Raw genomic sequence first — 27,099 nt, forward strand, 5'->3', positions numbered from 1 at the left:
AACAATGGTTTTGTGGGTCAGGCAATAGACTAGAATTCAGGAGTTCTGGGTTCATTTCTGAGCACCACCCCAGCCTTCCTAAGGACTTGTCTACATGGTGGCGTAACACGCTTTGTGGGGGTATGGTTTCTGAAGCGCATGTCCTGCGCACTAACTGGTCCATGTAGACACTGCTGGTACACACTAAAGGTTCCCTAGAGCAGTGGTTCTCAAACTAGGGCCGCCGCTTGTTCAGGAAAAGCCCCTGGCAGGCCCGGCTGGTTTGTTTATCTGCTGCGTCCACCGGTTCGGCCGATTGCAGCTCCCAGTGGCCGCGGCTCACCGCTCCAGGCCAATGGGAGCTGCAGAAAGCGGCGTGGGCTGAGGGACGTACTGTCCACCGCTTCCCCCATCCCCCATTGGCCTGGGGCGGCGAACCGCAGCAACTGGGAGCTGTGATCAGCCGAACCTGTGGACGCAGCAGGTCAATAAACTGGGACGTTTGCCCTAGAGTGTCAAACAGCGCTATGTGAAAGCACACCAGCAGGGTCTACACGGACCAATTAATCCACTTCAGAAATCATATCCTCACAGAGCACATTACCCCATGGTATAAACAAGTCCTTAGTCTCTCTATGCCTCAGGCCCAGCTCCCCACCTGTAAAATGAGGATAATAATAGTTCCTTTCTCACAACCTTTGTCTGTGTAGGCTGGGGCTGGGATTGTCTATTAGTGCATATTAGCACAATCAGCAAAGAGTCCTGTGGCACCTTATAGACTAACAGACGTTTTGGAGCATGAGCTTTCGTGGGTGAATACCCACTTCGTCGGATTCACCCACGAAAGCTCATGCTCCAAAACGTCTGTTAGTCTATAAGGTGCCACATGACTCTTTGCTGCTTTTACAGATCCAGACTAACACAGCTCCCCCTCTGATACTATTAGCACAATGAGGCCTTACATACTGCAGTCATACAAATAACAACAACATAGCTTGAGTCCTCAATGATCAATACTAGCCGAAGGGATTTAATAATGAACCTAAACAAACATAGCGGCAAAATAGAAGCCATTATGTCTATTTTATATTATGATCTTTTTAAAAACTGAACCCAGTGAAGGATCCAATCCTACACTGCTCACACACAAACCTAAGGTGCTCACAGGGCCCTCCATACTGTCCGGAAGGATCTCACAATTTGTAATGTATTTATCCTCACAACATGCTAAATGCTCTTATCCCCGCTTTGCAGATGGGGCACTAAAGGACAGAGGCACAGATCCTCAATAGGGTGACCAGATGTCCCGATTTTATAGGGACAGTACCGATATTTGGAGTTTTTTCTTATATAGGCTCTTATTATTCCCCACTCCCTGTCCCGATTTTTCACACTTGCTGTCTGGTCACGCTACTCCTCAAAGGTATTTAGGTGCCTAACTTTCATTGGAATCAGACTTGAAGTCTGTGATGGAACAGGAAACTGAGCCCAGGTCTCCTGCATCCCAGGCTAGAACCCTAGCCACCAGATTGTGCTTCCTCCTCACAGACCCAAAACATCCACAGCAATCATCAGAAGTTATGTGAGAAGGTGAAAAGCCTGTTTTCAGTTTCTATCCATCCCCGATACAATGCTCGGATGAGGAAAGAAATAGGGAGCTTGTAATAAAACAAAAAGAATTTACTCAATTGACACGGATCCTATTTTACCAGCAACAAAATCTCCTGCTGCTAAAAAAAGAACATGCAGAGAGCGGCATTTCTCCAGCTAGACTATATACGGCTGAATCATTAGACCAGGGGTGGCCAACCTGTGACTCCGGAGCCACATGCAACAACTTTTATAGGGGCTGGAGCTACAGGTGCCGTCTTTCCAATGTGCAGGTGGTACTCACTGCTCAACCCCTGGCTCTGCCCTCGCTCCTCCCTCTTCCCCCCAGAGCCTCCTGCATGCCATGAAATAGCTGATCGGGAGGTGCAGGGAGGGAGGGGGAGGTGCTGATGGGTGGGGCTGCCAGTGGGTGGGAAGCACTGGGAGCGGGGGATGGAGCTGAGGGGAGGCTACTGACATATTACTGTGGCTCTTTGGCAATGTACATTGGCAAATTCTGGCTCCTTCTCAGGCTCAGGGTAGCCACCCCTGCATGAGACAGCTGGAAAGTCTGGCCAGGTTGTCCTGAGTCAAGTCTGCTAGAAAACAACTTTCTTGGGCCGGTAAACAAGAATGAACACTAAGTAGCAAAGCACTTGGCTCTGGCTGGCTGGAATGGAAGATTAACAAACAGTTTGCCTCTGAATTGTTCTCAAGGGCTCCTTGTAGGCCAGTAGTGCCCAGACATTTTGGTTTTGCTATAATGGCCTGGTCAATCTGTATCCCACAAGAACTCATCCCCTGCTCCAGAACAGATGACATGGGCTCTCTTTTAATCTGTTCATCTCCTCTTTCCCACCTGTATCTTTTTATATCTCCATTCTTCTTTTTATTCCCCCATCTTGACTTTTGTATATTCTCTCTCCCTCCTCCACTCACTGCAATGCTACTCAGCATTTGGGATGCACAAGGCTTCATCTATGCAATTCCTTACAACTTTGGCTAAGTGGATAGAAGGCACTCTTAAACTGAAGTAAGAGCATGCACATGTAATGCTGACAGATCCCGGTCATCAGCGGGCAGGATTGAACCTGGGACCTCTAGGTGCTAAATGCACAAGCCTCTACTGCATGAGTTAAAAGCCTCATGGGCCTTAGCTCAGGCTATAGCAGACTCATTAACCTTCAAGTGGTCTTGGTGACACTAGAGGGGACAGAGCACCGCACCCAGGAGATGCGTGGGTTGGACATGCACCGACAAGATCTGTGTACAGGTTGGTCCGTTGTCTCACAGTTGATCTGAGTGCTCTGGGCTCAGAGAACACAAAAGAAGGGTTGGACTGGCAGCGGTTGCTTCAAGAGCCCCTCCATCCAGCTCCACGAGGGTGTTCTGCAAGAGCATGGAGGGGAGATGGGAACCATCAGCTTCCGTAACCACAGCTGCAGAAGCATGTGTGCAGGTGAAGGTGAGGCACATCCAAGGTTATGCAATATACCCCAAATCCATTGCCCTATTTCCCCTGCCCTAGACTAGCGTGCTTTCTCCATCCCAGGTTGACTCTTAAGGAGGGCGCTGAATGAGGGGAAGGTAAGTCACTTGACTACTCAGTTCAGAGAAAGCATTCCAGGAGGAAGGGGCAGCACAGAAAAAGTCACAGACAGCTGGACAAATGGGGCATCATACATGGGACATTTTTTATTGCCATTCTCAGCGTGCTAAGGACAAGGCAATCAAGCCATATTGTATATTGTCTACAGTGGAGCTACTTACACCAGGTCTAAAACAGGCCCCCAAATGCTGAGCCTTGTATTTCCCAGCTCTTGCTGAAGCTGACAAGAACATAGTGGTTTCTACTCATATCTGAACCTGCTGGAGGGAGGGTTTTTCCAAATCAGTTTGGTGTTACATTAGGGTTACATCAGACCCTAATGTAACACCAAATGTTCTGGAATCTTCTCTGTCTAATCTATCTTCAGGCAGATAAGGTTACAGTTAAAATACTGTAAATGTGAGATATCTGTACACAGGTAAACAATCTTTCTTCATGAGAAAATACATCCCTCTTACATACACTCAACACTCTTCCAAAGACATGACTTGGCACTTTTTCTGCTTTGTTTGCTGACTGAGGATATAGGAGGGGAGGGATAGCTCAGTGGTTTGAGCATTGGCCTGCTAAACTCAGGGTTGTGAGTTCAATCCTTGAAGAGGCCACTTAGGGATCTGGGGCAAAAATTGGTCCTGCTAGTGAAGGCAGGGGGCTGGACTTGATGACCTTTCAAGGTCCCTTCCTGTTCTAGGAGATTGGTATATCTCCAATTATTACCTTATTACAAATTCTGAATAGTCTATCTCATGGCTACTGGTGTCATTCAAGCCCTGCTCTCACTGAAATCAAGAACTGCAGGGGCTTAGTACCTCTGAAAATCAGATGTTCATCTTGGAATTCAGATGGCTAATTATAAGCATGCATCCATGTCTGAAAATGATGGCCTGAATAATTAGACTAACATTGCCAACACTTGTCATGCTAACAAAGGCTCTGATCTTGCACATAATCTGGATCTGAATGCAGTTTTCTGTTCTGTTCCCCAAGAGGTCTGCACAAATTCCCTTGCATCAGGACCTTCCATAGCTGCCTGAAGGCTAGTAAGCAGGTTTTGCCCCTTTTAATTCAACACAAGATTTGTTCCAGTAAGGAGTGCAAGGTCTGGTCCAAAAAACTGAACAGAGTCAAATTCTGTAGGGAAAACATTAGAATTGTAGGGGTCTTTGACGTCAAGGGGAGTCATTGAGGGATGACTTTCTGAGGCATGTTTACAGTGTTTCCTTCTTCTGTAGTGTTCAGTTTAGATTTCTTTCCCCCTATGCCCAAGTCAGTCACTTTCCATCCCTTCAGTGTCGTTTTAAATTGTATGAACATGCACAATCAGTTGGAGTCATTAGAATTATAGATAGGAAAGACCTAGGTTATGTAGGGCTGGTCCACACTACCGGGGTAAGTCAACCTAAGTTACGCTACTTCAGTTCCGGGAATAACGTAAGTGAAGTCGAGGTAGCTTAGATCGATTTACAGCAGTGTCTACACCGCGCTGTGTTGACAGAAGACTCTCTCCTGTCGACTTCCCTTACACTTCTCGGGGAGGTGGAGTACAGAAATCAATGGGAGAGCACTCTCCCATTGATTTAGCATGTCTTCACCAGACCTGCTAAGTTGACACCCACGGCATCGATTGCAGCAGGGCCCGTCTACAGGTAAGTGTAGTCATGTCCCTAGTCTATGCCCCACTCCAGTGTACAATTATCCTCTTCATTTCCTAGTGGGTTGTCCACTATATTTTAAAAGTCACAAGTGAGAGAGATCTTCTAGCACTTCCCTTTGGAGACTATTGTACACTGTAACCAATCTCACTGTATTCCAGGAGTGCTGTTGGATTCCAAGCTGATGCTAAACTCTCCACACAATAGCACTCAGGCTTTGGCTACACTTACACTTCAAAGCGCTGCCGCGGCAGCGCTTTGAAGCGCTAAGTGTAGTCAAAGCGCCAGCGCTGGGAGAAAGCTCTCCCAGCGCTGTCCGTACTCCACCTCCCTGTGGGGAATAACGGACAGCGCTGGGAGCCGCGCTCCCAGCGCTGGGGCTTTGACTACACTGGCGCTTTGCAGCACCGCAATTTGCAGCGCTGGAGAGGGTGTGTTTTCACACCCTGCTGCAGCGCTGCAAATTTGTAAGTGTAGCCAAGCCCTCAGAAATAATGCCTGCTACCATCTCCAGTTGGCTAGGAGACCCATCTGTCCTAGCAGATAGTGACCTGGCCTTGGTTAGACACACCTTTGTCACCTTCCATCTGGATTATGGCAATGTGATATACCTGGGCACGAAGCCATCAGAACACTGCAGCACATCTCCTCAACAACATAAACTACCAGGAGCACATCAAACCCATCCATTCTCTACACTGGCTTCCCACAGAATACTGAGTCAACTTCACTGTCTCAGTCCTTATCTTCAGAGTGCCCAATGGCCTGGGCACAGAATATCTGAAAGATTGACTAAAGCTCTTGGCTGGGGACAGCTGTCCACAATTCCATTCCCTGGCACAATTAGGGTGGCCACTCACACATTCCCAAAATACCAGACATACCCGCCCCCGCTGGTGTGACCCCACCCCTGCTGGCATGACCTCCCATGCACAGTGTGTGTGAGGTCATGCCTATGGTGGCAGAGTGGTGCCTATCAAAACTAAAAACAACGGTGACCGCACAGTGCTCTCCCTGGGGCCAGATGTTAGTCACATTTGCAAGGACCTCAGATGCGATGAGGGCAGTATAAAAACATATATAGAATTGGTCACAATGTTTTTCAAAATAGTTAATTTTCCTTTCATTTAATTAATCTCATTATTCTTAATGAAACCCTTTTGTAGCACCCTAGATAATCTTTGCCATTGTTGGTGTTTACACCTTTTAAATATTTGCATATAGATTCCAGTTCCCTCTGCTTAGTTATCACTTAGCCAAATTAAACATGGTTAGCTTTTTCAATTTATCCTCTATCGATACATCCTTATGTAGATCCCGGTCATTTTTGTTCCTCACTTCCAGTTTCTTGGAATCTTTCTGATATTGAAGTCTCCAGAAGCGAACGCAAGGGGCCCAATTCTCCTTTCACTTACACCTGAGTAAATCAGGAGTAATTCCATTGAAGCCACTGGAGCTGGTATGAGACGAGAATTAGATTCAATATTTCTAGGTGTGGTCTCAACCAACAGAGCCACATAGAGAAAGAGACTATTAAATCGAGGTAGCATGAGTTGATGCCTCTGAATATGTAACCCAAAAATCATATTATCGCACTCTTTAAAGGGATTGCAATATTTAGTGCCCAATCCGCCATGCAGGCAAAATGCCCATTGAAATTCGGAGATTTGTTGTCATAAAGTGAGGTCAGGATCGGGCACTTTTTGTCCCCCTAAGGTAACAGAGAGGAAAGAAAAGACAGTGAAAACTGATCATAAAACCCCCCCAAAGCTGAACAGACGGCGTGAAATAGAGAAATGTTGAGTTAATTGCTACACTGACCTGAGGAATGTTAAGGAGAAGCAGTCTGGGGACTGATGTTAGAAGAAATAAGACAACTTTCCAAACTATTTCATTTCAAATCTCTCAGCATTTTTGACCAATGTATGTTATTTCGTTTGTGTGGGACTCTCCAGGACAGCACATCCATTTGAATGCATAAACTATTTTGAAATGTTTGTATAATTTAATCCAAAACCATGACTATATGTTTGTGTTTTAATTGTGAGCAGTAGGATCCTAGGCCTCAGCCACATGCATCGTGTCAGATGCACTGTATATATTTATGTTGTACTAGCACAACTTCACCCTGGCTGGCCATATCCTTCTAATCATCATCATTTAATGAGAAACTTCAGATTGTCCAAAGTAACAATCTGTAACAATGCCGTTGATAAACAATGAGTCTGACTGTGATCTCATTTACACTTGCGCAAATCCAGAGGAAACCCACAGAAAGCAATGGAGCAGCTTCAGAGTCTGCATCAATATTGATTGCCAGGGTGGGCAGTGATTTTTCTGAAACTCTTTGTAAAAAAAACAAAAGCCCTTTGGGGGAAACCTTTGCTCTAATCAGAGTTGTTTGAAATGTCTTTCAGTTATTAATGTTCTTGCTGAAGTTGAGCATTAGTTCCACTTTACTGAGAATATATTGCAACTGCATTTTTTGGATGGAAATACCACCAAAAATATGTTAACCATATAGCCAACAGCTATGCCTTGTTTTCTCTTATGCATAAGGCCATACAGAGACAATTCTGCTAGGAAACATTTTTCTGTTTCTATGCACAGATAAAAGTAATTGGAAAATACGGAGCGGGCCAAATGCTGACCTTTGCCATGCTGGGGAATGAGGGAGACCAGGACCGGCTCTACCATTTTTGATGCCCTAAGCATAAAATAAATTTAAAAAAAAAATCCGCCAGGACTGTGCCACCCCAAGAATGGACGGAATGCCGCCCCTGAGCACGTGCCGCCCCAGGCACATGCTTCCTCTGCTGGTGCCTGGAGCCGGCCCTGAGGGAGATAAGTGTGTGCAGGGAGCCTCTCCCCCACCTCAGCGACCAGTAGGAAAGGACATCTGCCGCATGTTCAAGAAGAAAACACTTATACACACCACAGACCTGATCCTGCAAGGGGCTGAGCACGCTCCATCCCATGCACAGGGTTAGGCCCCATGTCCCAAGCGATAGACTCCGTGTGTTTCAGACTGGGGAGTACACTTTGCTCCTCTTTAGAGGAAGAGCACAGCGTTTCCCCTGCTGCTGAGTATGTACATGGCTATGAGCAGCAAGTGCCAGAAGCAGGAGCACTGTGCTGCTCCTAGTGCACTGCATGGCACCTGGACTCACCTCACCATGAAGTGCCCTGGCCTTGGCTGGCTGGAGTCCTTTAGCAGAGGTCTCACCAGAGAATGTCTCCCATAGTCCTCCCTGTGAAAGACAGGGCAGGTTTTCATCCCCCTGACCTAGTATTGTTTGCACTGAAGATTACTGAATTCTTATTTTAGTCCCCTCAGCATTTATTTTGCACAAGTTAGTTTTATTCAGTCACCTTTGTAGACGCCCTTTTTATGACTCATGCTCTAGTTACAGTAAAGACCGAATTTCAATCTCCAAACAGCCAAGACAGTCGCACTTCTCTGGGACAATGCAGATCACATAGCCCAGGAGAAAACATGTGAGAGCTGGGGTCAGAGCTTTCTCTTTTGAGAGGATCCAGGTATGGAACAAACTTCCAGAGGACATCAGGGGAAACCAGAGTCTGACCGTCTCGAGGAAACGCTGCAAAGCCTTCCCCCCATAGCAAGAATGACACTCACACGCGATCTATTGTACTTCTAGAGCCCCCAAGACGTAGTGTCACAATCCTCTTTGTCATACAATGAATCAGAGCTTGGAACAGAACCCATATGTCCTTGCTGCTAGTCTCAGGTTCTAAAGAGATGACTAGGAAACAAAGTCTGTACTGGGCAGACAGAAAAAGGTGCAAGGCAGAAGCAAAACTGCATGTGGAGGGAATCACACTGCATATAGGCAAAAGCCTGGGTTAAATATTAACCATATTGGGCCTGGTTAGTCTAAAGCGCAAGAATACAATCCCTTTAATCAGATGACCACCCCATAAAAAATATGGATAAAAGGGGAAGAATATGCTATGTGTTAAACAGTCTTTGGCGCATGCAAAAACCTGTCAACATTTTCTGCTGAGCACTTTCCTGTTCAGAGAGACTGAATCTGCCCCTTACTTAACCCAAACGTTACAAACCCTACAGCTTTGTATTGTACAACGGCATCAGCAGGGATTGTTTGGCTTCTGCCATGGTGAATAACAATCTAGAAGAAGACAATGTATCAAATAGGAACACTTAGATGATAAATGATAAAGTATACTCCTTGGGGCAGGGACCTTGTCTTCAGGAGTGTCACTAAAGTACTGTGGTGTTTGTTTAATTAAGATATAATAGTAGGCATGAATAACAAAAAGAAAGCAGCCAGTTACAGTGTGTGATACGGGAAACAAAAACAGATAATAAACATGATAATAAACATGAAATCAATGAGGAGTGGATAAATAACAAGGTGTCCTCTGCTGCTATCCCATCCATACCAAAGCACTGGCAAAAACAGTTACAATAAAACTGTCCCAATGAAGACATTTTGGAAATACAATATATAAACTGCATTATGGGACTAGCTTTCCAGTGGAGGCCCTTATTAGATATCCAAACCCTGCGTTCAGACACACATAGTGGGATTTATTCCACACCCACTGAAGTCAGTTGTGTAGGATCAGGCCTACTGACCCTCAGGCATGGAAAATATGCATTTATGTATCTCTGTGCCAATTTGAATATCCAAATGTGCGGCTTAGATGTCCATTTAAGGTGCTCGTGTCTGAGAACTGGGCTCACCCTAAATAACCAAGCCCTATGGATAAACAATTGCACAAGAGCATTGCATATATTTTTGTCAAACCTCAAACTATGTGGATAAAAGACTTAGAAATCGGCTTGATTTTTCAGCTGGTTTTCCTTGATTTTTCTAAAAGAACTTTGCTGATCAAGATCATGAGCCGTAGCTCCCATTCAGGACTCCTTTTTTATATTTAGATACAAAAATTGCTGGTCAGAATGGATCTTTAGACTGATTTATTTATTTTTAAATGGCAGAGATATTATTTGACATGAATACATGCTCCCTCCACCGCCACCCCTACCCAAGCTGAACCTGTTTGGCCTTGCAATTGAGTTATTGTGCAAGTGTAATTCAGTGGAAAAGAGACTGGATTAAAGAAGCAGCTCTGGAGGAGTAAATAAAAGGAACATGCTTTAAAGAGTAAATAGACATGTTTGGGTATAATAGAATAACTCCTGGCAGTGCTTAAACAGAGCGATAAAATAATGCCCTTTCTTAAATCTGAATGTATATTTTTGTCTCAGTTTAAAAAAAAACAAACAACCCACCCCCCCACCTTGCCAATGGGGTAATGGAACTCTGCTTCGCTAAGGGTGTCTCCAAATGCAAATGTTATGGCTGAAAACAAAAAGAGGAAAGGATGAAAAGACAAGGCACTGAAAAGATGACAGTAACTGAGACATGTGCTGTGGGGACAGAGGCTGTTTGTTGTACAATCTGCTCCATGTGTGAATCGACTCTGAAAAATGACTGTAAAAGTCAGGCTAGGAGGGTTCCACCGTTATTGACTCGTTGATTTTAGATCAAAGCCCTAAGGTTGCTCTAACTCGCTCCGGGGGCTGATTTGGCCTCCGGCAACCCCCAGGATTGGGGGTGGACAGATGACGCACCACCTAACCCCCTCATCTTCACCCCTTTTGCCTGGTGTGCTGAGTACAGATGGGGATCTGGCCCTGAGAGTCAAGTTAGGTTCTTTCTCATGCACCATTATCAGAACTAAATATAATTTTTGTAAATTTAGGGTCTGGTTCTGATCTTATTCACACTTGCATATATCAGAAGTAATTCCACGGAGTCAACAGTTACACCAGTGTAAAACTGGTGTGAAATCAGAAGTAAGCACCAGAGTCTATCCTCCTTTACTCCTATGCAGCCCCATTGTCTCACAAGGCGTAATTGGTTGGCTCTGTACATTGAACATAGTTAACAATTCTGTTGATGGATGGAGTACAAGCTGGAACAGAATCCAGCTCACTCTCTTAGCTGTGTTGGCCTGGAGCGCTAACAAGAGTAAAAGACCTTAAAATTACTCTTTAATTACTCTTGTCAATTACTTTTGTCTAATTACTCTCGTCAATTAAGACAGCAAATATGATTCTGATTACAGCCAGAGAGCAGATCTCTGCTAAATCAGAAGGTGGCATTTTTACAGTCCCTTTTCAAAGCAGCAATAAACTGCAGCAATAGTCAGAAAAGGCACTGTAAAAATGACATGGACATGGTGATGTTCAATTTTCATTGGCTTCCAGAACAGATTGCTCAGTTTACAAGGTGAGAGAGGATTTTTCTGATGACCAGGACAGGAAACCTGGGATCTGAAAACCAAGCTATTTTCATTCTTCTCCCTCTATCCACGGCAGGGGCAGCTCCAGGCCCCAGCACGCCAAGCGAGTGCCTGGGGTGGCAAGCCGCGGGGGGCTCTCTGCCGGTCGCCGCAAGGGAGGCAGGCAGGTTGCCTTCGGCGGCTTGCCTGCAGAGGGTCCGCTGGTCCCGCGGCTTCGGCGGACCTCCCGCAGGCAGGCCGCCGAATCCGCGGGACCGGGGACCTCCCGCAGGCAAGCCGCCGAAGGCAGCCTGCCTGCCGTGCTTGGGGCGGCAAAATACCTAGAGCCATCCCTGATCCACAGTAATTAAAATTCTAGTGTCAGAATTTAGCTGAAGGTTTTGATGATGCATAAAAGACTCCAGTTGCACTCCCATAGCTGTATTGGCTTTGTTGTGCTGAAAAGAGTAAAAACGATTATTTGTGGTGGTAAACAGACACACGAGGATCACACTATGTGGATTAAGCATGGGTGCTTTTTACACTGTAACTTTCCTGACCAAACCCAGGCATTTTAGACATCTTTTCCATAAGATGTTTTGCAAATATGAAAAGGATGAGAACAGATTAAATAACTTTGGCCCATGGTCTGACTCATTAACAGGGTGGTCCCTACCCATACACAAAGTACACAGCTGCATAGGGAACCAGGAAATTTGGGGCACCAAATTTCCTGGTACCTTGTGCAGCTGCTCCAGTCCCGCCCCGCCTCTTCCCCATGGCCCCCACCCCTACTCCGCCCCAGCCCCACCCCCACTCCCACTCCACACCTTCCCCCAAGCCTCTGCCCCCACCCCACCCCACCCCTTCCCGCCCCGCCCCCACTCCTCTGAGGACTGCAGCAGGGTTGGGCCTGCATTCACCAGTGGGGGGAAGTGCAGCAACCTGGCCCCAGCCGTGCCACCAGTGAGTGCTGCGGGGTAGTTTTCCCTGCCCCCCAAGCCAGCCCTGTCCCTCCCCCACAGAGGCCTGGGGCCCCACACACATCCCCTGCAGGGGGGGCTGCCTAGGTCCCCAGCATAGCTAGGGATGGCTCTGCTCATTAACTCAGAGAAACAGATGACGAACATGAAATGTGGTACTCAAATACACACGTTGGCAGCTGAGGCACTGTACCTCAAAGTAGCAGCCTGTGACCCCCATCTTCATCACTGGTAGATGGTTGTGATAGTTCATGGAAGGCATGCCTTGCAAGATATCATGATCTGCTAAAACTCATTGTTCTGTCAAAAGATGTGTATCATCATTGTATATAGATTCATGGCCGGGGAGGCTCAGCCTCCCCTAGCACAGCTGCTGCTGCCGGACCCCAGCTGTGGGTTGGGCGGGGAAAATTTTGCTTTTTATTATGCCCCATGCAGGTTCCAGGGTGGCTGAAGAGGCCCTATGTGCTACTTCAGCTCCCTGGAGTCCAGGGAGACTATTGGTGAACCCAGGAAGCGGAGTAACACATATTGCCTCCTCGGCCACCCCAGAACCTGCATGGGGCATAGCAAAAGCGCAGGTTCTTCTTCTGGAAGAAAGAAGAGAAGAGTGTTTGAATTCTCCCACAAGGCGGTCTGTGGAGGGGAGGCGCGACTGCAGCGCCTCTGGCCAGCCCAAGGCTCCTCCGAGAAGGTTGGGTGGGGAGCTCAAGGCTCTGCTTGGCCCAGGGCTCCTCTGGCCAGCCCAAGGCTCCTCCGAGAAGGTTGGGTGGGGAGCTCAAGGCTCTGCTTGGCCCAGGGCTCCTCTGGCCATGGGGGGGGGGCAGGGGGGTCTCATGGCTCCTGCTGCAGAGGAGGGCTCATGGCTCTGGTCATGGGGGGGAGGGCAGGGGGTGTCGGGGTTCTGGCCATGAAGAGAGAGCAGGGGGTCTCGGGGCTCCAATGGCAGATGGGGTCAGGGGTCTTGTGCCACAGGGGGTCAGGGGGTCTCGGGGCTCATGCCACAGGGGGTGGGTGGGCAGAAGGGGCGGAGCCAGGGTGGGACTCCACCCACCACCCATGTATAGAATTATGATATTCTGCTATATGGTTGTTATTGAAATATGCTGTGTGTCCAGGAGATGCCCACAGCTAGCTCCCCAGTGGCAACAAGGAAGGTGACCCACACCCAAACAGGCATTACGTGACCATCACGAGCCATTGACCAGCAGGGGAATTGTAAACAGGAGATTTACAATTCTGTAAGAGACAGTTGCTCAGGTACCACACATTGGGGATTGCTCAACTCTGTGACTCAGCAAGGCCCCCCAGGACATGTCTGGGCCAGTATCTTCCTTGGGATATAAATTGAGAGTATAACACAAAGGACAGTGGCATCATGAGACTACCTCTCTCCTCCCCGACCTATGTTTAAGGCAACAAGAACGCTAGGAAGACAAAGACTTTGAATGGAGGAGACTGGTCCCAGGCTGAGAAGGAAATTCAGCTTGTGTATTAATAACTGTAAATTACTTGCAACATCCAGTGGGGTGAGAAAAACTGTTTGATGCAAATCTTGCTTAGTCTGAAAGTTTAGGATTTAGAATGTGTGTTTACTTTTTATTTTCTTAGCTAACTATCTCTGACCTTTATGCCTACCACTTATAATCACTTAAAAATCTCTTACTGTAGTTAATAAACTTATTTCAAAGTTTTCTCCTTACCAGTGTGTTTGTCTAAAGAGCTTGGGGAGTCTGCTCAGATTATAGGATGTCCACTTTCCTTTGACAAAGTGGCAAACTAATTAATGAGCTTGCATTGTTCAAGAGAAGGTCTTGAGCAGTGTAAGACAGTACATTTCTGGGGTGCAAGTGTGGGGGGGATTTGCTGGTGTTTCCCTCTTTATAGTTCATGAGTGGCTTAGAGAGGATTCATGAAATTTAGCTGGGGGTATCACTATATGCTGGTGGCTGAGTGATAACAGCACCTGGAGAGGTTTGCTGCTTGTCACTAGCAAAGCATTGAGAGAGGCAGCCCAGGCTGGAGAGTTAAGGTGGGGGACAGCAGTCCCACAATTCCAGGTTTTACTCCGGGAGTCCCATCACAGGCAGTTAATAACCTGAAAGTGCAAAGGAATTATTTACAATGTAAAATAATAAGATTGCATCATAATTATTCGAGGACTATATCCTGACAGGAATATCTAGATCAGACATTGGGGGAAACAAATTCATAGATTTAAAGACCAGAAGTGACCATTCTGAGGATCACCTAGACTGACTTCCTGCATAACCCATGCCATAGAAACCCACCCAGAAATTCCAGCATCTGGCCCAACTAATGGTGGTTGAATTAGAATATATCTGTCTAATCCACCTCCAAGGTATGTAACAGTCAGGCTTATTAGATAATTAAATAATTTGCCCTAAAGGATCATTGAGACACCATCCCTAAAGATGTTCAAAAGCCAGTGAGATAAAACAATTCGGATTCTCTCCTCTTTTCAGATCTATGTACGCAGCTCCCATTGACTTCAGTGTAGCTAGACATGTGAATCCAAAGGCAGAAGGAATAGCCCTTGTGTCATGAATATAAAGGGAAGGGTGACCAACTTTCTGTACACAGTGCTGTGGGGTCCCTCCTGGCCAGAGGCACAAAATCCTCTTACCTGTAAAGGGTTAAGAAGCTCAAGTAACCTGGCTGGCACCTGACCAAAAGGACCAATAACAGGACAAAATACTTTCAAATCTGGGGGTGGGAGGGAGGCGTTGTCTGTCTGTTCTGTGTGCTTGCCGGAGACAGGTCAAGGAAGCGAGCAATCCAACTCCTACGGAGCTAGTAAGTATTTAGCAAGGAAATGCGTTAGTTTACTTTTATTTTGGCTTGTGTTTTCCTTTGTGTAAGAGGGAGGTTTATGCCTGGTTTTGTAACTTTAAGGTTTTGCCTAGAGGGGAGATCCTCTGTGTTCTTGAGTGTTTTGTTATTCTGTAAAGTACTTACCATCTCGATTTCACAGAGGTAATTCTTTTACCTTTTCTTTAATTAAAATTCTTCTTTTAAGAACCTGATTGATTTTTCATTGTTTTAAGATCCAAGGGTTTGGGTCTGTGTTCACCTGTACCAATTGGTGAGGATATTATTCTCAAGCCTCTCCAGGAAAGGGGGTGTAGGGGCTTGGGGGGATATTTGGGGAAGGTAGGGCTCCAAGTGGCCCTCCCTAAATGTTTGTTTAAATCACTTGGTGGTGGCAGCGTTACTTAATCCAAGGTATAAGAGAGAAATTTTGCCTTGGGGAGTTTTAACCTAAACTGGTAGAAATAAGCTTAGGGGGTCTTCATGCGGGGCCCCACATCTGTACCCTAAAGTTCAGAGTGGGGGAGGGAACCCTGACACCTTAGAACACTACCGTGCAAGACAAATCGTCAGTACGATAAGGCAGTGATCCAGGTAATTTCTAATTCTAATCTAGCCCCAACCCTTTGGTCATGCTGGGCACAGAATTCCTATTGAACTCCAAAAGAACTGACTCCATAGGAATCACTCCAGATTTACATCAGTATAATTTAGAGCAAGATTTGCCCCCAAAACACAGAACACATCCAGATTGGGAAATCCCAAAATAATGTTTTCTTAAAAAACCAAACCAACCAACCAAACAAACAAAAACCCTTAGCAGCAGAGAGTTCTAGATAAATCTGTGAAAGTTCACATGCCATAAATAGCTCCATGTTGTTTGAAAAGTGTAATGCCAAAAAGCAGCATCATTCTTCAGAATAAAAAATAGCAACTGCAATGAAAGCTGATTTCCCAAGAAAAAATGGAATAAGGGTGGATTCAGGCTAGTGTCTATCAGAAGCCCATGGTATGTACATTGAGTGTGTTAAAAATGGGATCTATAATGTTGCATTATTACTTTCACTAAATATTGGGAGCACTGTTACAGTATTTAAGACACATGGAAAGCCACTGAACAGCAGGACATGTTAATTATCATTAGTTACTATTTGTATAGACCCCAAAAATGTGCTAGCTGCTTAATTGGATGCAATATGTTTATTATATCAAAGCAGGCTTGCTGATTATTCTGAAGTGACACACGACTAAAGGAGATTGACTGTAGGTTAATATAATACCACTTTTAAACGCCTCCTGATGAATTCATTCCTTTGGCAGATTTGCACTTCATATTATAATAATGAACTCTGACAGGATGTTTGTCAGACAGCCCTGAAAATATGTATTTGATTCCTTGGATATGTACTTTACAAGCTACTTGGGTTTTCTCTTTTTTTACTTTGAGTGTTTCTATTGATCTTCTCCACCTGGAGATGAGTCTGGGTGAATTAACCTTGACTCTGTTAATCTGAAGCTGGCATTCAAAGAAGCTAACACCTTCCTAAATTCAGTTATGGGGAGGCGCTTTTCAGTTTTTTGTCTATGTGTTTCCCTGGGGGGTAGGAGGGGTTGATTTTTCAATCCATCTCATCCTAAAGTCCCATTCAAAAGAGAGCACACTTGTTATTGGGATGGGTTAGTTCAGGGGTTGGCAACCTTTTAGAAGTGGTGTGCCGAGTCTTCATTTATTCACTCTAATTTAAGGTTTTGCGTGCCAGTAATACCTTTTAATGTTTTTAGGTCTCTTTCTATAAGTCTATAATAGATAACTAAACTATTGTTGTATGTAAAGTAAACAAGGTTTTTAAAATGTTTAAGAAGCTTCATTTAAAATTAAATTAAAATGCAGCTCTCCCCGGACTGGTGGCCAGGACCCAGGCAGTGAGAGTGCCACTGAAAATCAGCTCATGTGCCACCTTCGGCACACGTGCCATAGGTTGCCTACCCCTGGGTTAGTTAATAGTTGCACTGTTTCCACCGCTCAGGAAGGCTAATTTTGAGCTAAAATTTACCCTCTCCAAATCTGTACTCTGTGTTTAATTTGAAGCAAAGGCCCTGTCCAACCTTAGCTACAGTTGCTCTGGGAAACAATTCTCCAGAATGAGTCTGGAAGAGAGACTCCTTTCTGAACGCAGCTGAAACTAATGCATTTCAAACATGATGTACACCACCATGTAGCACATTTTTTTCTAATGGAGGCCCTGATCCTCAAATGGGATCTACACGGAGAGTCAGTGGAGCTCCACCCCCACAGACTTTATTGCAGGTTCAGGGCCATGGTTTTGTAATTGTAATAAATGTGGAAGACAAATGCTTTTAGACATATCTGCAAACCGAAGGCCCAAGAGTTTCACATATACTAGATTTAAAATAAGGAGTCTTGTTGTCCAATTCACTGTTTTTTAATCAATTTCCTTAGGCACAGTGGGCCAAATTTTGCATCTCCTTAATCTAGGAAAGTGAAGTCAGGGTGAAATCAGGGTGCATGGAACTCAAGCAGAAATAAATACCTGTTGTTTAATGGACATTTGCAGGACGGAGTCTCTACATGTCAGCAAACTGATATAGGGGAATATCTTGCACATATATACAACGCTGACCTCACTTCCCCTTCATTTCTTCCTCACACTCCCATCTTCATGCCACACACTAACCCTTATATATAAAAAATCTCCTTTCATCCAAGCATCTCAAAGCATTTTACAAATAATCATAAATTAAGCCTCACATCCCTCCTCTGGAATGACGTCTTATCCCCATTTTACAGATAGGATAACCGAGGCACAGAGTGGTTTAGTGACTTGACCAACATCAGTGGCAGCTATCAAACTTGGGACTCCTGACTCCCAGACTCTTGCTCTAATCAGTAGGCCACAGTCCTTCAATATGATCGGTTTTTAATAAAAACATTTAAAGAGAACATTTCAGTAAGATCAAACACAGAGGTTGCACCTGCGGCTTGTACTTTGCCTTTGGGAAGCACATAAGTGTTGTGGGAGAGACAGAACAATCCCACACCGATATATCTGGATGGCATTCAGTAGAATAGGGTTCTCCACCAAGGACATATCAAAGCCTTGGCACAAAGAACACTTAGGCCAGATGTCAGGCTCTCTCTCTCTCCCTGCCAGTTCAAATGTCAATCACATGCAAGCTCCTGATTTATCGTGAGTTATGCCACTGCTCTTCAGAGATGAAAGTGAAAATGCATGTGTGAAGCCTTGGATGCCAGCAGCAGAATGCAGGACACATGGCGTTAAGTCTTTCTTAACAATGCTACGCGTGCAGTACAAATGAATGACGACACCATCTGTAACAAGGGTAGAATTTGCACTAGGGATGGGCAAACTTCAACAGGTTCAGCTAAGCCCCTCAAACATCTGATCAGAGATGAGCCTGAGCTGCAAAAATTTGGCTGTGGATCCAAACTTTTCCAAAGCTCAGGAGTGTTCGGGCCTGGGGTTATGGTTTGGCTTTATACAGAGATAGGGGTAATGAAGTTCAGAGGCACATCCTGATGCAATGCTTGTGGAATCTTAGATCCCTGGTTTGGGTTCAGGCTCATCCGTTGCCAAGATACTTATAGGAACCTTTTGAAGTTCATCCCAGTGCATGAACCTCTTGAAGTCACATAGTCCTCCCTTCCTGTGAACCCAATTGTCATCACCAAGCTTCTTGTGTGTTTGGGTCCAGGTTTTGGTTTAAGGTTCTCTTTAGCTAGTACCATAGTAGGAAAGTCATGCAGCATGTCAACTTTTGGAGAAAATCCAGATGTTCTTTCCTTGCACTGCCCTCAAAGATTCTACAGGATACAAACACTGCTGCACTCTTTATATGCCTCAGTCTTCTCCTGGTGCATTTTACCCCTTTGCTCTGTCAACAACGCTGACCTCTCTTCCCCTTCATTTCCTCCTCACACTCCCATCTCCATGCCACACACTAACCCTTGCCAGCCAAATATCTTCTCCACCTCAATATTAGATGAGAGAGAGGGAGAGACAAAGATATCCCTAGGATAACTACTTCCTTCACGTTTCCTGGTATAAACTGGTTGGAAGTTTTCAGTCAAAATGTTTTTTCCATGAAAAATGACATTTTCATCTCAATCGACATGTTTAGAAAAATATGTTGACTTTGAAGAAATTTCATTTTGAGAAAATGAAATGAAGCTTTTCAAAAATGTCAAAACATCCTATTTTGGAACAGACTGTTTCAACTTTTTCTTTAGAAATTACTTTTTGAAACAACATTTATTGTTTTTCTATTTAAAAATCATTTTAAAAAAGTTTTTTAAAGTCACAATTGGAACAAAGGGTTTTATTCTTAGCTAAATGAAATGGTTCAATCGACATGAAACAAAAATTTACCACAACTTGGTTTCACAGGTAATGTTGAATTTTTTTGGTTGTGTGCTCTTTTGGAAGGGGGAAAAAAATCAGAATAGAGATTTTCCCATGAAACAGAAAATCTGGTTCCCATCCAGCTCTATCCAGTATGTATTGTCTTATCTGTTTTTCCCCTTTTAAACTGTAACCACTCTGGAATTTGATTTGTCCAGTAGCACTTAACAAATAAAAATAATGATGCTAACTACACAGAGTTTACTTGGAAAATAAGCACCATAAAACCACATGTGTCTGCATGTCTCTATACATTTTTTTTAGTCTAAAAATTTATGCTAACACTGATTTGGGAGACAGAAATAACCATGTTTCCCTGTCATTGCTTAAGGTAGCATGTAATTACGGTTCCACTATATGGTTACTTAGCACGTAATTAAATGGCAAATAGCTACCACGTTATTATGCTTGCAAGCAAATGGTATTTATGCTCTGAAATCTAAAGCAATGCCAATAATTTCTGTTCAAGGATAGATAATTTAATATAGACATCATTAAAGCCACTGAAGAGTAATATAGGGGGACATTGCTTTAATGATACTGGAACAGGAGACAACCTGAGCAATCAATTCTCTCTAGCTTTCTTTACCACCTCCATTTGCTTGTACTCATAACTTCCTAGATGGAGAGAAACTGCTTGATGTGTGTATAACAGAAAAGAGGAACCTGAGAAACTATAGGAGCCAGTTCTGCCCTTGGAGCCACAAAATCTCTTGAGGCACCTCTGCAAAGTTTGGATCAAGTTGAAGGATGGAGGGGCTTACTCACCAAATTTCTGTTCCTGCTGCTGGCCAGTGCAGACATGTGAACGCCTGCAGGCACCGTTGCTCAGGCTATTTCTCCACACCATCAACACCTTTAAAGGTGCTAATTTGGCCCTATGTGTAAAATAAATCAATCACTATCTCATCAGCATGATCTTTGTATCCCTCTTGTCCCTTTTACCCAATATTTTTGCACCACTTCAGAAGGGCCAACTACTTATGCTGCACAACGTGCCTGAGAAGTAGACAAGAAGCATAACAGGGAGAACCTCATGCACCACAAAAACTACACATCAGTCTATGACGGGTGGCCAAACTTATTGACCCTCCAAGCTGCATATGATAATCTTCAAAAGTTAGAGAGATGGACCCACCTGCTGGGACTCGGGGCTTCAGTCCTGAGGGGTCTCAGGACTTCTGCCCCATGGAAGGCACCCAAGATTCCCCTCCCTTCAGGGCAGAAGCCCCAGCCCCACCGTTCTGCCACAGAAGCCCCGAGCTCCACCCTTCCCCCAGTCTGGTAGGCAGAGAATGGGAGGGTGGAGGGCTCTGCGAGCCGCACTTTAACTGTAACATGAGGCACAGTTTGGCTACCCCTGATCTATGGCCTTAGCGATAGGCGTGGAGCACCCATGGGGAAAAATTAGCGGGTGCTCCGCACCCACCAGCAGCCAAGCTCCCACCTCTTTCTCCCCACCCCGCACACCGCATACCCACTCCTCCCCCTTCCTCCCTCCCTCCCAGTGCTTCCTGCCCCCCTCTGCCTAACAGCTGTTTGGTGGCGCTTAGGACTTTCCAGGAGGGAGGGGGAGGAGCGGGAACGTGGCGTGCTCAGGGGAGGAGGCGGAGAAGAGGCAGGGCAGAGGCGGGGACTTGGGGGAAGAGGTGGAATGGAGGCGGGAAGGGGGCGGGGCTGGGTAGGAAAAGACGGGGTGGGCGGGGACTTGGGGGAAGGGGTGGAATGGGGCTGGGGTGAGGACAGGGAAGGGGTGGGAAGAGGAGGGGCGGGAGTCAAGCACCCCACCGGGCAGAGGGGAAGTTGGCGCCTATGGCCTTAGCCTAGGCTCACATAAAGATAGGAAGACTAATCTACTGCAGAGGTTCCCAGACTTCATTTGCTGTCCCTCCCCTTTGGCAATTCATGTCCCCTCTAAGAAACAGTATTTCCACAGGTGCCTGGGGACCAGGATCCCACCATGGCCCATGTGTCCTGCTGCTCCCCAGCCCATTCTCTACCCAGGACAAATTCCAGAGCAGAACACAGCCAGCCAGGCTGCACCCCTCTCCTTGGGCCCCCACCCCGGGTCTCTCCTAGAATCACTCACGGGCTGCAGGCTCCTCTGGTGCAATCCCCAGCATGCATGTGCAAAACCTGTGCAGGCAGGTAGGAACTTTCTCCCAAGGGGGTACATCCGTCTCTGGAGAGAGGAGTGAGCTGGAATTGGGCCCCCCACTTCTGTGCAGGAAGAGCTCATGCCTCCTCCCTTCTCATACCTCCCTCCTCCTTGTTCTTCTAGTCCCCCTGATGCCCTAGCCATGCCCACCAGCAGGCAGGGCACAGCCCAGTTTGAAAACCAATGGTCTAGTAGATAGAGCATTGGTCTGGCATTCAGAAGACCTGGATTCTATTCCTTTGTGACGTTGGGAAGTTCTTTATTCTGTCCTTCGCCTCAGTTCCCCATCTGTAAAATGGGGATAGCAGCACAGCCCTATCTTCAAGAGGCATTGATTAAAAACACATTAACGATTGTGAGGTGCTACGATACCACAGCGATTAGAGTGGTACATGTAGATAGACAGTATAATGTATTCACGCACAGTGGTACAATTAAGGGTGCTTGGGCCTGATTCACTCACTTCAGTGGAGTTACGTTGGTGGACTGTGACTTCTGACAGCTGAGACTTTAGGACAGCTCTTTAATATTAAAGCAATGAGGATAAAATCATACTCAGTAACAAAAACGACGAGTCCACAGAAGTCACGCAAATACCGGCAGAAATTCTCAAAAGCTCACAGGAAGAGCCAAGAATGTAAACTAGCTGTGCACCTGGGATGCCCCCATGCTAAGAAGAAATGCACTGCCAGCAAACCACAGGTGTGCACCCCATGAACAGGGGGAAATGTGATTGTAAGTGAGCGATGACAGCGCCAGGTCCCTAATACATTAGTTCCAGGGGTCTATTATGCATTTGTTCTAGGGTTAGGTATTTTCTTTTTAGCTTGGGAAATAATTAAGCAGGTGTGCATCTAAACCTTAAACATGCTGCCAAAATCAGCCTGGTGTAAGCGGGTGCAATGCTACGGAAATCATACAGGCACATGCCTGGTCACATGTTGCCCGGCTCACACATACAACCACATTGATGTACACACAGACAGACAGACACAGAAAGAAACCTATGTTCACACACAAGCACGCACGGGGGGAAAAGACACCCATTGAGAAAGAGATGTGCACACACACCACACAGATACACACCACTAAATCTGCTGAGAGTTCACTGGCACTCTGGCTTTCACCTGAGAATCAAAATACATCCTTGGGGGGTGGGGGTGTTATGAAAATACTTGTAATTTAACATTGTTTTTAGCAAGCGTTAACACATCCACTCTTATTTGTTGAGATTTACTTAATGTGCCGCCTGTACAACATTTGCAAATAATAGCAGTGTTCATGGAGTGGTTACATTGTGCCATCTCCTGGTTATAGGCTGTGGACTCCTTAGCTAGCTACAGTACTTCACCAGATTGCTTGTATAAATCCATATATCAGCTTGCAGCACATAATGAGTGTCATCTTCTGAGCTTTTGAGGGGTAAGAGCTGGGAATCAGAAACTGAGCAGTCCGGGCAGCTACGAGATGACATTCCCTAAAAAATGCACCATAACTAGAGGTAAATCATTTGTTTGGAGTCACTGGAATATAGGATCATATTGGATCAGACCATAAGTCCATCAAGTCTGCTATCTTAGCAGAAACTAATACCTCACGCGTCAGAGAGACACCCAAGAGATCCTCCATAATACTGCTAGACAATCATGGAGCTATGTACAAAATTAGAATGACAAGACAACTCACAGGACAGTGAAAACTACTAAGGAATTGAACTTAGTAGGATCCATGTAGATAAGGAATTTACATTCTTCTCATCTGAATAGAGATCATAACCATCTCACCATAAGTACAGCTGGGCACATGTTCAAAACTGTATCCTAATTCCTGAGTCCAAATATGCATGTGGACTATGTACACAAGAAAGCACATGTTCAAAACCCACATTTTCCTGCACAAAACAGATAATACAAGTGCAAATAGGTACCTGCCTGCCTGTGTAAACAACTGCTAGATAAAGTAGTAACTGGATTGAACATAAAGGCACAAGTTTGACCCATGCCATTAACTGCACCTGCTCACCCTTTTTCACTAGCACAACTTAAGACCTATGACTTTAAACATTGTCCCTGAAAGGGGAATGATATGCATCACCGTGACACAGGGCCCAGTTCTGGTTTCCCTTATACCAGCGTCATTCTGTCAGTGAGTGTTCCAAGGGTAACTTTATTAATGTAGGTGTTCTTATAGTCTGGTGATGGGTGAAGAACCTAGCCAGATATAGATGGGTGGGTGGGTGAGTGAGACTAAATAAACACAGATTCAGTGGAGACAGTTATGAATAACACTGGTGTGAGTCACATTAGAATCAAGCCCACAGCGATGACCATTAAGAAGTCAACCTTTTCCCACAGTTGCTATAGGAAAGTACTGGAACTGCTGCAACCATTTCCTTTTCCAAGAGGAAAACAAGAGCAGTATCTCAGACACCACTGAATGGTAGCTATTTAAAGGTAATGGCTGGAATGTTTTTTAATTTGTTGTCTGCAATGGACTTTGCAAATTTGTTACTAATATTTGGTTCTGGAATTTTTTTTAATAGTGCTCTGAAATTTTGAGCAAACATATAAAATAGTCAGATGTTACCCGCAGTTACCACCCAATGCTGCAATGTTATTTTACTCCTAGCCTAAGTAAAGGGTTTTATATATATAGGGTATTGTACAAGACAGATGACACAATCCTACTCCAAGCAATTAACAATCTAAATACATTTTCTAACATATTAAGTACTTCCTTGTGTGTGTCTTTCACTGGCAGGTATGTAGGGTGTGGGTGGGTGTGCCTCCAATTCTAAAGGAATTCCCTGGACCTAACTACTCCCTGGTACAGCAAATGATATTTTATGATCCTCTTATTCCACCAAGCCCATTACACATTATATCTTCACTGTGTGAAATCTCTATACGGTATATGGAAAGCAGGGGTAATATTATTCTGAGATTACAAGAGAATCGTAGACAGTGTAAAAAGGGCATGTTGGACATTGAATTGTACACTTTGGCCAAGACGTGACAACCTGGGTGCCGAAGTTAGATTCCTAAACTCTTACTTAGGTACCCCAATAAATGGGTAGGTGTTCATGAGTGCTGAGTGCTTGGTTTGGATTTTGCAAGATTACATGGTACCTAATTCCCTCTAGCATTATATCCAACTTGTGTATGAATATCTGAAGTAACAGTGTCCTCACTGGCAGGCCATTCCACCCCTCCATAGCTTGACAGAACTAAGACCATTGACCATCCAAAGTCTGTCTTCCTTAGCTTATGGCCATTGTTCCTAGTCCTGCCATCTTCTGAGGCTGACTAATTCCCTTCCTTATTTGCATTATTGCTTGATTATATTTATATGTGTGACATATCCCTCCCAAACCTTCCCTTTTCTAGATGTAAATATAGCAGTCTTCACCCCTCCTCATGTATCAGCCTCCCACCCTTCACCATTTTCCCTATCATCTTTGTATTCCATCTAGATTTACAATATGTTTCCTAAACCGTATGAACCAAACCTGGCCAAAATATTCCAAGTGGGGTCTCTCCAGGGCTATGTGAAGTTATGGTGCTATTCATGCCCTAACTTCACATGGGAACTTCTCTGGAGGCATCCCAGAATAACACAGGTTTTTATTTTTGACAGTGTCACATTGTCAACCTGTATTCAGTGTGCTATTTACTCTGGCTCTTGGGGCTTTCTTGAACTCCTTTCAGAGAGCTGTCCCCTGGGTAGCGTGCATCTCTCTTCCTGATTTCCTCTCTACTGACGCTCTAAGATATCCCGTTTGGTTCTATCCTCCTCCAATTGTGGTGTCATGAGCCAATGGCTAAATGAATATCTTCCTCAAGATCAGTTAACTCACAGGATCCTGAGGATGACCTTACTTGCCCTCAATAAAATGCACCGAGGATGAGTCTACTCCTCTGGGCACTTTGGACAATCCTGCCCTCTTAAAGCTCATCCTCCTTTCCCCCAGAGTTCTGCCCCTCATTCACCCCTCTCAAAATGAGCCCTTCCGCAGCCCCCACTGACGTTGGCAAATGAAATACCCTTAATTGAGTGCACATCTCCCTTGCCATGCCTACCTGCTCTCACCTGCTCTTCTTCAGCCCTTAGTCACTCTGGACTCCTTGCCAGAAGGCTCTTGTCCCCAGTCCCTGCTGCTGCTACTCTGAGCTGCCAACCTCCTTCTGCTCCTTGGGGTGATGTGAGCAGTGGGGCTCAGCAGCAAGAGGAGGCCGCTCACAACAGATGGGCCAGCAAGAGGTGGAGTCGATCAGGACTCACTGCAGGCAAGAGTCCCAACTTGGCTCCTCCATGTAAAGCTGCTTTCCCTTTCTTCCCCCCTGGCATAATGACCTCAAGTAACCCAGGGAATGAGCTGGTCCCCAGCTGACTGGGAACTGGCCTGTTTTCTAGGAATGAAATATCACTACTCTCCACAACTGATCACTGTGGTGCCCTGCTGTGCCCTAGAGTTCTTACCCATAATAATTAGTCTCTGTTCATAGTTTATAGTCTGTGCTATGGTATTTTTATCTAGTTTCTCCTGTGGCCCAATATCAAAAGCCTTACAGAAACCCAGATATACCATAGCTCTGCTGGGTTTTCTGTGTCTCCTAAATTAGAAAGGCAATTTTAGCTTTGTTTGCCATTGCCTATTTTTAATATGTTTGTTGGTTATTAGACTCCTTTCTGCCACATGTTAACATACTGACTTGCTTAACAGACTGTCTTGCTCTGATACTTTTCCAGAATATACCCTAAACTAATAAGACAGAAGTTGCCAGGAATTTGCTTCATAGCCTTCTTAAAGACAGGCAGCACATTTGTTTTTTTCCAGTAGTCAGGTACCTTAACCCTGATGGTTTATAAAAGGTTACTTTCAGAGGTCTGGACTGGGCTGCCCGGGGGGGAGGGAAATGGGGCAATTTGCCCCAGGTCCCACAGGGGCCCCACAAGCTCTGGCCGAGAATCCCTTTCCTCACCTGGTGGCGGACCGGGTCTTTGGCGGCATTTCAGTGGCGAGGGGTGCATCAGTCGCTCTGGGTCTTCGACGGCAGGTCCTTCAGTGCTGCCGAAGACACGGAGCGAGTGAAGGACCCGCCGTCGCCGCCGCAGACTCGGAGTGCCGCCCGGTGAGTACATGTCTGCTCCCCCGCTTTGCCTCAGACCCCTTGAACCCTCTCGGCAGCCCTGGGTCTGGAGGTTTCCCCCCCCCAAGTAGGTGTCTGATCCTGCAGATTTTATGTAGTCTGAATTCCCATTGACAGCACTGAGAATTTGGCCTGAACCCAGGCTACTGGACGAGGCCTCAGTTCTTTCAAATCTCCTGGATGCATTTTATCTGGTCTTGCTGAGTTATATGAGCAAGAGTTAGTTTGCTTTGGCGTAGAAACAAAAATGCACAAGTAAAAACGAAAGAGACTGAAGACACAATGATTATCCATTATTGAAATGTACTTCACACTTCAGAAACAACAATGCCTGTTCAAATCAAATGACAGCGGGTGTACAGAATCAGCCAAAATAAATCCCTTTCTCTTAAAAATGTCAGCTTTATATTGCCACCCTGGATCAG

The 27,099-nt window shown here is 45.4% G+C and overlaps 1 protein-coding gene across 2 annotated transcripts in view; it reads right to left on the reverse strand.

Moving 5' to 3' along the window:
* Positions 1-21,632, reverse strand: part of FGFRL1 (fibroblast growth factor receptor like 1) — a 256,016-nt gene extending 234,384 nt beyond the window's left edge. For both annotated transcript variants that reach the window (XM_045018482.1, XM_045018481.1), the window contains exons 1-2: positions 21,456-21,632; positions 20,135-20,244 (exon numbers count right to left, since the gene is read on the reverse strand). The gene's annotated coding sequence lies outside the window, so the exon portion shown is untranslated. The remainder of the gene's footprint in view (positions 1-20,134; positions 20,245-21,455) is intronic.
* Positions 21,633-27,099: the final 5,467 nt, after the last annotated feature.

This window comes from Mauremys mutica, chromosome 5, assembly GCF_020497125.1.
Source record: "Mauremys mutica isolate MM-2020 ecotype Southern chromosome 5, ASM2049712v1, whole genome shotgun sequence".
In the NCBI taxonomy this organism is placed as follows: domain Eukaryota; kingdom Metazoa; phylum Chordata; order Testudines; family Geoemydidae; genus Mauremys; species Mauremys mutica.